Source organism: Conger conger, chromosome 4 (genome assembly GCF_963514075.1).
Source record: "Conger conger chromosome 4, fConCon1.1, whole genome shotgun sequence".
NCBI lineage: Eukaryota > Metazoa > Chordata > Actinopteri > Anguilliformes > Congridae > Conger > Conger conger.
In genome coordinates, this window is record NC_083763.1 from 29,432,329 (window position 1) to 29,445,494 (window position 13,166).

The window sequence follows — 13,166 nt, forward strand, 5'->3', positions numbered from 1 at the left end:
CTTGCAGTCGACGTGCACACTATAGACTGCCCTCTGTACCACCCCTACATTCTAGAAGAAAATTGAGTTGGTTCGTGCCACTGCAATAATTACTCCCAGGAATATGGCAGGTGCTTACTGGGTACCAGTTGTCACTAGCGAGTGATATGGCTATCGCTATTTGTGCTAGCTCTCCTGTGGCACTATGGTGCCTGTAATATGGCTTGTGAGTGTGTGCATCTGAGGAATGAAGATACTAGCAACTGTAGTGCTCCTTGTCTGGGCAGAGACGACACAGCTTTAGGTGGGGAAAGGGGGGAGGCAGGGTGTTCAGGATTTGAACCAAGTTTGATTATTAGCACCTTCATGCTGCTTTGTGAAACCTAACACATTAATTTAAAAAACATCTCTGATGTCTTTTTACAATTATAAGAATGGCTGTAATAAATAAAATAATAAATAATAATAAAATAATGTAATAAATGTTCACAATGGACAAGTGTAAATCTAGGGTGTGGTTATTGTACGGCCACATCAAAAGGAGACGCATGCGACACGCACGCGCGGTCACAGATCAGTCGTGACACGGCTAAGATAACAGGCCGCAAAATATTTAAAAGTTAAATGTTACATAAAAGCACACTATCTCCATGGTTACATAATTGTTCTGCGTAAAAGCCACTTTGCTTTGAAGTGGCGCCCATCGAACGGTGCTCCTGAGTGCGCAGTGGGGACATCTCCAGTTCCCGGGGAGGGCCCAGATGAATGCTCACGTCCCCGGCACCATTTAGAACCCACTCAGGCAACCCTTTTGATGGAGAGTATACTGTCAGCAGACCTGAAACTTTTCAGTAATACATCATAAGAATGGCTTGAGCTGGGTGGTATGCTGAGCCCAGTACACTTCACTACTTCACTTACACCTGAAAAAGAGTGTGTTCTACTGTACATCATATCATGCAGTAATAGTGTTATGATGATTATGATTATTATGATTATTATTATACAGTAGTAGTAGTAGCAGTAGCAGTAGTAGTAACAGTAGTAGTAATACAAGAAGCACTATTCATCTATTTTATTGTATTTATACTGTATAAACAATTTTTCAACATATACAATATTTTCCAAATACTTTCCCCCAAGCTTACAGATCCAAGAACATGTGTTCCAATTATTATTTTTTTATTCACATTTATATAACATTATTCTCCTCATTCTCCTCCTCCTACTCTGCCGCCATGAAAAGTGATGAAGGCCATCTTGGTGAGATGATGCGTGTTTGTATTCATTTAATGTATGTAAAACGACATAGTTAAAAAACACAAATTAAGTTACTCTATGCCAAGAACGTGCAAGAAGGTATGAAAGGAAACCCGAAGCTCAAATTCTGAAGGGCCACATTCGTTTTCAATGTGTTCCTGCACTTGAGGGCTTACTTAAAGTCAATGTTTGGCTAGAACGTCCACACCTTGTTTCAAATGGATGAAATGGCTTCTGACTGAAAGGAACCTCAAGAACCTGAAGACACTGCAGCCCACCAGGACAGTAGTTTGAGACCCTTGGAATAGAGCCAGAGACATAAGACTACAAAAGGAAGTATGGTAGTGTGACCTGAACAGAGCCAGTCCCGTGGTATGATACAGTCATATCCAGTCACATTAAGCTATGTTTGCCTATAAACTGATTACAGTATATTAATAGGTTCTGAATAGGTTCAGCATTGATTCTAGGAACATTATTGTTCACAATTAAATCATTTCTAATTTAATAATCTAAGGATAGGCGGTTAAGAATGATCTGAGCTTGGCCTTGCAGAAAACTATGTGTTTACATTGTTTCATAGTTGTTAACATGGAGAAGTGGTCCATGCTAAGGTTATTGCACCACAAAGCAAATATGTTTTTCTCACAAACAGTGAGTAACTCAGCAATTTATATTGAATCTCTAGATGGTGCTGTTTCCTAACATTTTCATGAAGCAAAACTGAGTGCCAAACTTCTGCCACTACTTCCTCAACTTGCAGCTAGATTAATAAAATCTAGGTGGTCTAGTATGAACCATTTCCAGATGGTGTGCCTCCTTTTCTGCTTCTAGCAACAACCCACTCTCCCCCCCACCTCCGCCCTGGAGCCCACCCCTAACCCCCGGCAGGACCAGAGAAAACACTTCCCATCACAGAGACCTGTCCCTTTGAGCTCCTACGCCTGTCTGCCTGATGCTGCTGGCATTGGACCTGATACATTTGGCCATCACTGTTTACAGCCTCAGCAGAGTCAGTGTCTGTTCTTAAAGGCATAGTATGCTGTATTTTTTACCTTGAAAACATTATGAAATGACCATTCCCAGTCATATCTATCATGTACTGGCTATCTTTGTCTTTGTGCACGTTTGCCAAATCCGTGCTCCTCTGCCTGTATTTCTTCTTTTAAGACGTGTTCATCACATGTGAAGGAAATTTCCTTTTCATTATGCCGAGATCTATTGAAAAATGGAGATAACAAAATGAAAATTTTATAAAATTGGGTATAAACCATAAAAACAGAGGTGAGTGGGTGTTGTTGAGGACAGAGGAGGAAGCTTGTTTGATTGTAAACACAGGACGCAAACCACAGCAAGGCTAGAAATCCTGCATTGTATGCCTTTAAGCTCTGAATCCAATTATCTGAGCCATTTGGAGACCACATTATCAACAGATTATCAGAATATCTGTCTCTGGGCATTCCACTGTGAAGATTGCGCTTTCACATACCATATGACTGTGCTGATGATAAACTTGTTCCATGCCAGGAATCCAAGCTCAGGAGATATCACTGTCCGCTTTGGGTTGGAAATATGCATTGTCCATTTCCCTAGTGACCTCTATATAACATACTGTAGAGGAGTCACTGATAATATACAGCCAGTTGAGCATCCTGGTGTTCTTCTGGGTCGATGCAATACCCAAGCTGACCAGCCCCATTGTTTATTACATCATTACATTGTATTCATTAATTTAGCTGATGCTCTTCACCACAGCCACTTACAATGTAAGAGAAAAATGAACACATCCGCCTGAGTTATGTGAACAACAGCACCATACCTGGCTAGCAACATTTCCAGAACAGCAATATCATTAAAGCACGAAATGATACTCCAAGATCATGGCAACAGAAGAACCACAGCAGCAATCATAGATTCATACAGATAACATCTATATAAAACAGTGAGCATGCTATAACAATCCTAGCGATTACAAGAAAAGAGGCCTGTCCCTTCATCAATCAAACGATTAATAGGTTCATGCTTTCTGGTGTTGGCAGGTCATGGTCCCGCACAAGAGGTAGAATTCATGGTTTTGATTTGCAGCCCTATAGTTCCTGGTCGGCCGTTTTTCTGTAATGGGAAAAAATGAGACGGAAGACTTCCCCCGGCGAAGGTAACCACATCTTTCACAACCTCTCGTTTCTTTCTCGCCTTGGGTTTGGCAGCGCCCTCTCTGAGTAGAGACCTCTAATCCCTCTTTGCTAATTTAGACGGGGCCCCGGCTCCACGGCCCCAGACACCCAGGAAGTAGACCGCAAAAACCCACGTCACCTGCCCCAGACTGTGGCTGTGTTTTACTACCAAAGCGCTGGGGCCTGAAAACATAGGCTGGTAAACAATAAATGGCCCTGTTGTTAATTATAAGGAGAGGAACCAATAAAGCTTAAAAAAGGGCTATAAAGGTCTATGCTCTGTCTTCTTAATTCTCCAGCCTCTGTGAAAAACATGCATGATTCTGCTGCTCAGCCCCTATCTAAATCTTCTGCGGTTTCATTCCTCGGCTCTCCATTGTCTCCCCACTGTCATTTCGCTGTTGAGATCTGCCTCAGTGCCCCTGCTTTCCACTGCGTTATCCATTCTCTTTTCTGTTCAATCTGAGCTAACCCATTTATAAAATGCAAATGCTTCTAGCCACATCCTTTTGGTGAAATATATTTTTAGATTAGAGGTTATTTCCAGGGAAGGAAGGATATATTCTGTTTTATCTAAATGTTCTCTTCTCTCTTTTATACCCCCATCTCTCTCTCTCAATCTCTACCTCTCTTCCTCTATCTCTACCTCCTATACTTCCCCCTCAGTTCTCTCACCCACTTTTTCTCAATTTAGTAATGCAGTAATTAGAGTCAGTGTTGTACATTTAACACTGGATCAGTGTTTCCAGTATAAGAAACCCTGCAGGCCTATACATAAAATATCCATTCCTGCCATTATCTGAAAAGACAATTCTAGCTACATATTCAAGTCCTGTCAGTGCCTCCCTGTCCTACTGATTATATCGAGTTGAAAAGCTGCACCTGGAATATTTTCAGACAAGTATTTGGATGCTATGTTTCATTGTAACTAATTAAAACAAAGTTCAGCTTTGTGTTGAATAACGCTCAACAAAAACAATAAAATGCCTACAATATTCCAGGAGGGCAGGTATGCCATGCAAGTTTGCCAGCCCAACAATATGTCACCACAGTTCCAAAGCAGTTCCAGTAAGGAGTCACATTTGGAGGTCACATTAGGTGGCAGACATATTTTTTCCCACAGAGACAATAGTACCTGCTTACAATAATATGTGGGGTTTTTATACCATTTGTTTGCCTCAAGTAACTTTCATAACTTGTAAGTTGTAAATGTAATTTGTGTCCAAAAAATAAATATAATTTCATATAGTATAAATTGAGCCAATGGGGAGTCATAAACTGAATAACAAACGTTCAATTTGCCTTTCTGATGACTTAGTACCAGCATGCAATACACTGTAGGCTGAAGCCAAAATAAAAAAATAAATACAATAAATACAAAAGAATCTAAGTAACGCTATCTTCATCTGTTTCATATTCAAAATACTAATTTGCATATGGCATGTATAAATCTGCCTTTGGACATAGTTTCCATGTAATTTTCTCTGTGATTATACATGATTAGAGAAAAGAGTAGACTAAACAGAGCTTTATAAAGCTAATTAGAATATATTTTTCGCATTTCATTCAACAATATGCAATCAACTTGCTGTTACAGGCTTGAGGAGACCTTTTAGGGTAACAAAAACATCCATAAGGCCATGGCAAAAACCTATTTAAGGACTAATCAAAGTTTAAGCTGTCCATATGCTAACATTCTTTGTCCGTGTTAACCTTCCTTTTATTACCTTTTTGTTAAGTTAATTTTCTGACATACACTGCCTGACTCACACCCTTAAGGGAAACAAACCAGGAAACCAGATGGTCATGTGTTTTCTGCTTGCTTTTGTCTCCGGCAGGGCCCTCTAGAAATAACTTGACAGAGCAGTATATCTGCATTCATATCACTGCCGACTCTCTCCCAAAATCCTCTAGGGCCATCTGCTACCCTTTAGTTTCCCTTTTGACCCTTGTTCACCCTCATGCAGGACACTATCGCTACATGGTTCAGGCGTCCTGCCTTTGGGAAGACAGCACAAAGCCGCCTTTTTTTTCAGCACGGAGCAGTTATTTTTGTACTCCACAATGAACCTAAACTTCACGTTACACTTAATTTGACTTGCGGCTGCCCTTTTGTGTTGGTGTGAATGAACAAAATCAAATGAAGTAGTAATGAATTGAGTCTTAAAGGGTCCGAGTGCTGGTCAGCCACCGACTATGTTTTCGAAACAACACAACTGCATGTCTTTAACTATGACTGACTTTAAGGAGCTTTCAATGAGTCTGCTTGCAGTAGAGCTTTTATCATCACTCATTAAGTAGAGAATTAGAATATATTTTTCTCATTTCATTCAACAATATGCTATGAACTTGCTCTTACAGGCTTTAGGAGACCTTTTTAGGGTAACAAAAACTTCCATAAGGCCATGGTAAATACCTATTTAAGGACTAATCAAAGTTTAAGCTCTCCATATGCTAACAATCTTTGTCAATTGTTAACCTTCCTGTTATTACATTTTTGTTACGTTAATTGTCTTACATACACTGCCTGTCCCATACCCTTAAAGGAAACACATCAGGACTGATTAACTTTTACAGGGCACCATCAATATTTAACATTTATCATGTGAGAAGTTTAGATGACATATAAATGTGAGCTAATAGATTAGTTTTGGTTTGTTTTGAAAAAAGAAACCAAATGTACTGAAATAGGTATTCAATAAAATATATATTCACCAGAACACATTAATAAAGAGAATATAACATGAATAATGCAGAATAAATTATTCATATTCAATTATATTTAGAAACAGGAAAAAAGAAATAGTTCATTAATTGCAAACTGTAATTGATACAGTACAGTAACTATTCATTCTTATACTATTGGTAGGATAAGAATGTACATGAATACAGCTTGTTAATATCACATACAATTTACATCAGTTATTTTAGGTTGCCCAGTACTAATGTTAAAATCATGTTATGATATTAAGAACTACACAGCCATGGCATTACTGTCCAAGAAGGACCACAGTAGGAACCTAATTCCAGCACCAGGGCTCAGAACAGACAGGAGGTGTGACCAGGAACTGCAGGTATGCTAGAGAGGAATGGGCAAATGCTCAGACATGGCAAAACAGAGAGGTATGGCTGGAAAGTAGGACCTGATGATCTTTTGAAGATATAATCGTATTTGCGTTTGTATTTTTGTTCACATCAGATTCATCTACACGGTTGCATTTTTTTTTTTTTAATCTATGTAGTCACTAGCATTTGGAACTGTACTTCCTAGAGGGTTATGGTTATGCACTTTGTTGTACGTCACTCTATTACATATACGTACATTCACTATAATGTAATGTACGTATATGTAATAATGGAATTGTCCCATTAGCTACCCAAATATCAGTACCCAGTGGAAAAAGATGAGAAAAAGACTGGCATGGCTACATCTCAGCAGATGATAAATCAGTTAAGCAGCATAATTCTGGGCTGCAGAGGTCTGATGGGGAAGCAGGGAGACCAGCAAGGAGGGTGCCTGGACCAATAGCCAGGTTGAGCAGGTGGTGAGGAAAGAGTAGATTCCGTATATGTTGTAGATGCAACTGCAGGGCACTCTTGCGGGAGTTATGGAGTTATGTGTTTTAGGGCCCATTAGCTGTAGTCACAGAGCCTTAAGGCACTCTAGCTACAGTTATATAACTATAGGCCACTTATCTGGAGTAATGAGCAACAGTAGTGTTACAGTGGGTCAGCCTCTGAAGTAAAGGGCTCCAAGCCCTTATCATCTGATTTAAATGCAAGTCTTTGACTAGTTTTTTTTTTTTTTTTTGTGAGTAGGCACCTTTACTATTTATGCTGCCATTATAGCAAGCCTTTTTAAAATTCATCACACCCCCACAATGTTGTGGCCCTGTTCAATATTTAGTCCAATGGTCAACAGTCAAATTTTCATTTTAAAACAATGCAAGATACACTTTGCACCTGGACCATGACTTTATCATGCACAGTCAAATAGATTTATAACACAATACCATGCTTGCATGTCTAATTAGCGACTTGTATTTACATAATTATATTTACTACTTGTGTAGTTATATACTGTATATCACTATGATTGTACTATAGTTGGTACAGACATATACAAGAGCCTACACTTCAGTTAAAGTTAAAGGTAAAATTTTAAATTAAAATCTGTCAGCACCCAGCTAATACAGGTTTGACTCATAGAGCTCTACCACTGTGAATTTGTTGATAGCTTCTTGTCACCGGGTTGGGTGAGGGTTCATCTTTGTTTTTACATTTTGCACAGGTCCAGCACCACCAGCTGTGTTGATTATCTGTGCGTACCATGCTTGGATGATAAGACAAATTCCTTATTCTGTGACCGCTTCTGAAGTCCCACTGTCACCAGCTGAGGTGTTTTAACAGAGCAGGCAAATTTTTATTATTATGAATTGAGGTGTGATTATTGTGAGTCTATCACCATATCACCCCATTAACACATAAGCCCCAATGTGGGATAAATAACCCAATCAAATGAGACAACCAAAAATGCATCAATTGTACTGCATCCTCATTAACAGGGAATTCCACTGCAGCATTTAGCTCATTTAACAGATAAATGATTAAATCCTGCAATTGATGAACTAACTGATTAATTCTCTCAGTGTGACTGGCCAAAGCAATCTCTGTACAGAGATATCGGGAGCAAAAGCTAATTTTTGAAGAAGTACAGTGGGCTGGGTAATTTGATTTGTAGGTACAGTAGCTTCTCACTCCACCTTGAAGTTTATCTACTTCAGAAAAGATTGGAACAACCACACTGGTCATGGTCAGACAATGAGTTTATGTGATCCAGTTTATGGAAGCACGTGGAAGCCAATCCGGCCATTGTAGTCTTTGGGAAAGCAGGCACCTGGAGCATGTGCAGTAGTTTGGGGCTACAGGTAGGCACTCTTTACAGCAGGGGTGGCCAACCTGGTCCTGGTGAGCCACAGGGACTACTGGTTTTTGTTGTTTCCCAGCACTAATCGATCCATTAAAGCAGTCCATTGCACAGTTAACTCGGCTCACCTGGTTTCTTGGGGCTAAAGTGTTTTTTGTTGTTCAGGTGAAAACAAAAACCAGCAGACCCTGCGGCTCCCCAGAACCAGGGTTGGCCACCTCTGCTCTACAGCTAGAAAGCTGGCTAAAAGCTCATCAAGAAGAAATCAGGAGGACTACTACTCTTCCAGAAGTAAATGTAAATTAGTGTTGAGTGATTAACCAAAATGTTGGTGTTTTTTTCGGTGTTTAACCCCTAAGTCTCACCAGGGCTGAACCGGTGTGGGGTTTTTTTTGCATTCATTACTATTTTCACGGTGCAATTTTCAATCACTATGGTTCCAGGATATACCATTTGAAAGTATTAAAACTCACGGTCCTGTCCATATAACCTATTTTTAAGATGACATTACTTTAACGACAACAGTACCTTATTTTGTGGGTGGCAAAACAAGTATGGGGGACCTCGCCTTCTCTGCATTTTGAAAATACACATATTACATTACATGAAATTACATTATAGGCATTTTGCAGATGCTCTTATCCAGAGCGACATGCAATAAAGTGCAGATCATAACCATTGACAAGTGTGCTGAAACCCTAGAGGGACATACGGTCCTAGAGTGATCACATTAAAAACTTGAACTCTTGTAGAATAATCATAACTGTCCAAGTGGCGATACCACAGTTGGCAGCTAGAACACCCCGAATAGTAAGCTAATTCAATACAAATGCAATTGTTACATATAGCATATATAAACAATCATCCATCCATCCATCCATTATCTTAACCCGCTTATCCTAAACAGGGTCGCAGGGGGGCTGGAGCCTATCCCAGCATACATTGGGCGAAAGGCAGGAATACACCCTGGACAAGTCGTCAGTCCATCGCAGGGCACACACACCATTCACTCACACACTCATACCTATGGGCAATTTAGACTTTCCAATCAGCCTAACCTGCATGTCTTTAGACTGTGGGAGGAAACCGGAGTACCTGGAGGAAACCCACGCGAACACAGGGAGAACATGCAAACTCCACACAGAGAGGCCCCTGCCAACCGGGATTCTAACCTGGGTTAAGTGGTTAAGAACAGACAGCAGTCGTGACTGGGAAGTGCAAGTGTGATAAGTGGTAGGCGCCAGGCGTCCAGAGGTAGCGGAATGGAGAGGTTTGGCAGGTGTGTAGGGTCTGATGAGCTTTTGGTTGTATGCTTGGACTGATCCCTTAACTGCCTGGTATGCAAGCACCAAAGCTTTAATGCGAGACATAACAGGCAGCCAGTACGGTTATGTAGGACACAAAATTCTACACAAAATAAGATCAGTGTTCTTTTCACAGCAAAGAAGATTGCCTTCATGTCTTCTCTCACATCTTCCTCTCCCATCACTACCAAACCAGTGTAAAACTCCACGCTAACCTAACGACGGAATTTAGCGAGGGCTGAAGGTATCAGCGTGCTCGTCCTTGTGGTGTTGCTGAAAGAATACTAATAGGGTTAAAAATTAGTGGCCCCTATGCGGAGAGTCTAGATCAGCCAATAAATAAACCATGATACAAAGACGGGAGTACCACTCTGCCTTCCGCTCTTTACTGGTCCGGGCTGACCAAGAATCTCCACAATAGGGCCAATATATTCACCTTCGTTTATCTGACTCCATTTTAGAATAATAATTTAGATTAGTTATCCACATTAGGTAGATTTCTTATTGATAATTTTGACTTGATCGCTATAGGAATCCTGTACTGAGATTTACTCTCTGAACAGTCCTCTGTTGGTACCACCGCATGTCACATCACGCGTTATGTGCATGTCTCACAAACTGACTAGATATCTATAGTCATCACAGAGGTCGCAGGAATAGCTACTCTTGGGTATATCTGTTTTCAGCCTAGGGACCCAAGCAGACCAACCTAGCTACGGCTGTGCTTGACATGAATGAACTACCACACGGAGGCGAGGGATTTACCATCATAGGTCTACGGGTACTATACGCCGTGATACATTAAGCGTAAATATTCATCCTCCCTAGACCAGTTCGAGGGGGTAAACCGAGCATTCCCTGTATAACTTTGAGTGTCAGTAAGCGAAACCACACAGATCAAGTTTTAACAATTTATTTTACCAGGCAGGTTACATACACGTAATTACATACTAGTTCCAAATCAAAAAACATTACAACGGAAACCAAATTATGGAGTCTTAAAAGTCATACCTGGTAATAAAAGCTACATACGGGAGTCTGGCTACAGACACCCTGTAAGTAGAAATTACGTGCACTGTGTGCACGGGAGGCTGATTGCATTCTCCCAGATTGCTTAGTTTACTGTCCTTAAATCCAAAATCGGGCCTTTGATGTTAACCCTAAAAATGGGTCACCCATCTGTAATTTGGAGCCACGCCTCCCCAGGAAACGCAGGGGGGTTGAGGCACATGGCTTTCACTGGGGCAGAGCTCCGCACAGTTTCTCTCTGATTCCTGGTTGGTTATGATGTCCAGGGTTTGCTGTTGCAGAAATAAAACCATTGCACCAGTCGCACTGAAACAATTAGAATAATACCAAACATGAATATTATCTAAACTGACTTTGTCATGAAACATCCAGTGCTGTACACATCATTTAGACCAGAGGCTCAACCGCTGAGACTACCGTACTAGACTACTCAAACGTGCAGTCGGTAAATGTTGCAGACCTAAAGATTTGAGGTATACCTGCATCATGCCTACTGGGTACAGGAAGCCAAGTTAGCACTCTAACAGATAGTTTATTTAGAGAATATCTATGTAGAGAAGAAGAGGATATGCTCTCTATGTCAAGTTGGCTTAAAATCACTGCAGCCAATGGCTTAGACATACCGTACCTAGGTTACCTTGAGTTGGACGTTGAAACTATGGGCATGACTCTTCCTGAATATGGTTTCCTTGTGGTGAAAGGACTCCCCTACCATGCCAGGTCTCATTTGTATAAATATTATCAGCAGATGTAGGCAATTAGTACCAGCAGAGTTTAAGACCACATTAGGTGGAGAGTAACAGTTAGACTGGAGAGATCCTTTTCAACAAATGCACAATTCCAATGCAATTGACAAAATTACCATTGCAAGAGTGGCTGGAAAGTATGTTGTACACATACCCGCCTTTTCTGTAGTTACTGTAATCGCAAAAGGGTTAACACTTAAGTCAGAAAATGGTGCCAGTAGTATGCTGCTAGAGCCCATGAACTCACCTTTACCTAGTGGAGTGATAGTCCCTATTCTTGTGTCATCTCAAAGCCAGGCATTCCCAGTCCAAGTTGCAATTTTCCCATCAGAAGATATCTGGTTACAGTCTGGAACCAGGTTAGGTACCCTGTTTGAGTGTGTGCTTACCAAGGGGTCTTGTGAGGTCAAGTTTCAGCGGATTTCCGCTAGTGTTGAGCAAATCATGTTTGACACGAAAGATGTTCCGTCAACTCAGAACACAGCAGATCCTTGACAAATTGGACATAGGGGGTGACAGTGTGTGCTTCAAGAAAGTACTAACTTGGTGTTTCAGATCATGCGAGTATATCTGGATGACATTATGGTGTACTCACCGAATATCCAAGAGACTTGATATTGTCCTGCAAAGGTTAAAAGAGACAGGTCTCAACGTGAAGCTGGAAAAGGGTAATTTCCTGCAGGATGAAGTATGTTTCATTGGTAATCAGATATCAGCGCAGGGAGTTGGTACTGATCCAGGTAAGATTGAAGCGGTAGAGAAATAGGAAGTTCCAAGCACAGTGAAAGAATTTATGTCTTTCTTGGGTTTCTGTAGTTACTACAGACGATTAATTGAGGGGTTCTCAAAGATTACCGGTCTCCTGCATGACCTTGTAAATCATTGCCTTCATGAGGTAGGAAAAACCAGGAATTTGAGTTATGGTGGTCAGCTGAATGTCAAGTGTCTGTAGAGTCACTTTAAGATAAACTTACCTCTGCCCCGATTTTAGGCTATGCAGATTTCAATTTTCTTTTCATCTCGGAGATAGATGCGAGTATCTTACGACTAGGAGCTGTCCTTTATCAACAGCAAGGTGAAAATAAGAGGGTAATTGCAAATGCCAGCAGGAGGTTGTGTAATGCTGAAATAAATTATAGGAATTACAACAGCATGACGTTAGAACTACTCGCGCTCAAATGGGCTGTTGCTGGTAAATTTCTAGGTTACCTCTTGGGGTCAAAGCTCATTGCCTTCACAGACAATAATCCGTTGTGCCACCAGAAAACAGTTAAACTCAGTGCAGTTCAACAAAGATGGACTGCCCAGTTAGCTGTCTTTGACTTTGAGGTAAAGTATCGCCCAGGGTAATGGAACGCAGTGGCTGACGCCCTCTCTAGACAGCCTTAACAGGGGAGCCTGCTAACAACCCTGAGGATATAGAATCTGACAACTGTGTGGCCATTTGCAATGTCGTGAACAAGGGGACTGCTCTGGGCCCAGAATTAATCACAGCTGGTGTCAGTCGCTGTAAAGTGAGACAGATTTGGGCCATGGAAACTGGAGTAGCTAGTACAGCGGGCAAACTTTAAGGAAACATAACTACTCTCTCTGGTAACTCAAAAGATGAACTGGGTACCTTTCAAGTCAATGACCCTACAATTAGTTAGTTGAGAAAGTTTTGGGATAGGAAGAGAAAGCCCAATGGCCATGAAAGGTCTACACTGTCTAAACCTAAGGCAGTGGAAGTATATACAAGGGAGAAGTG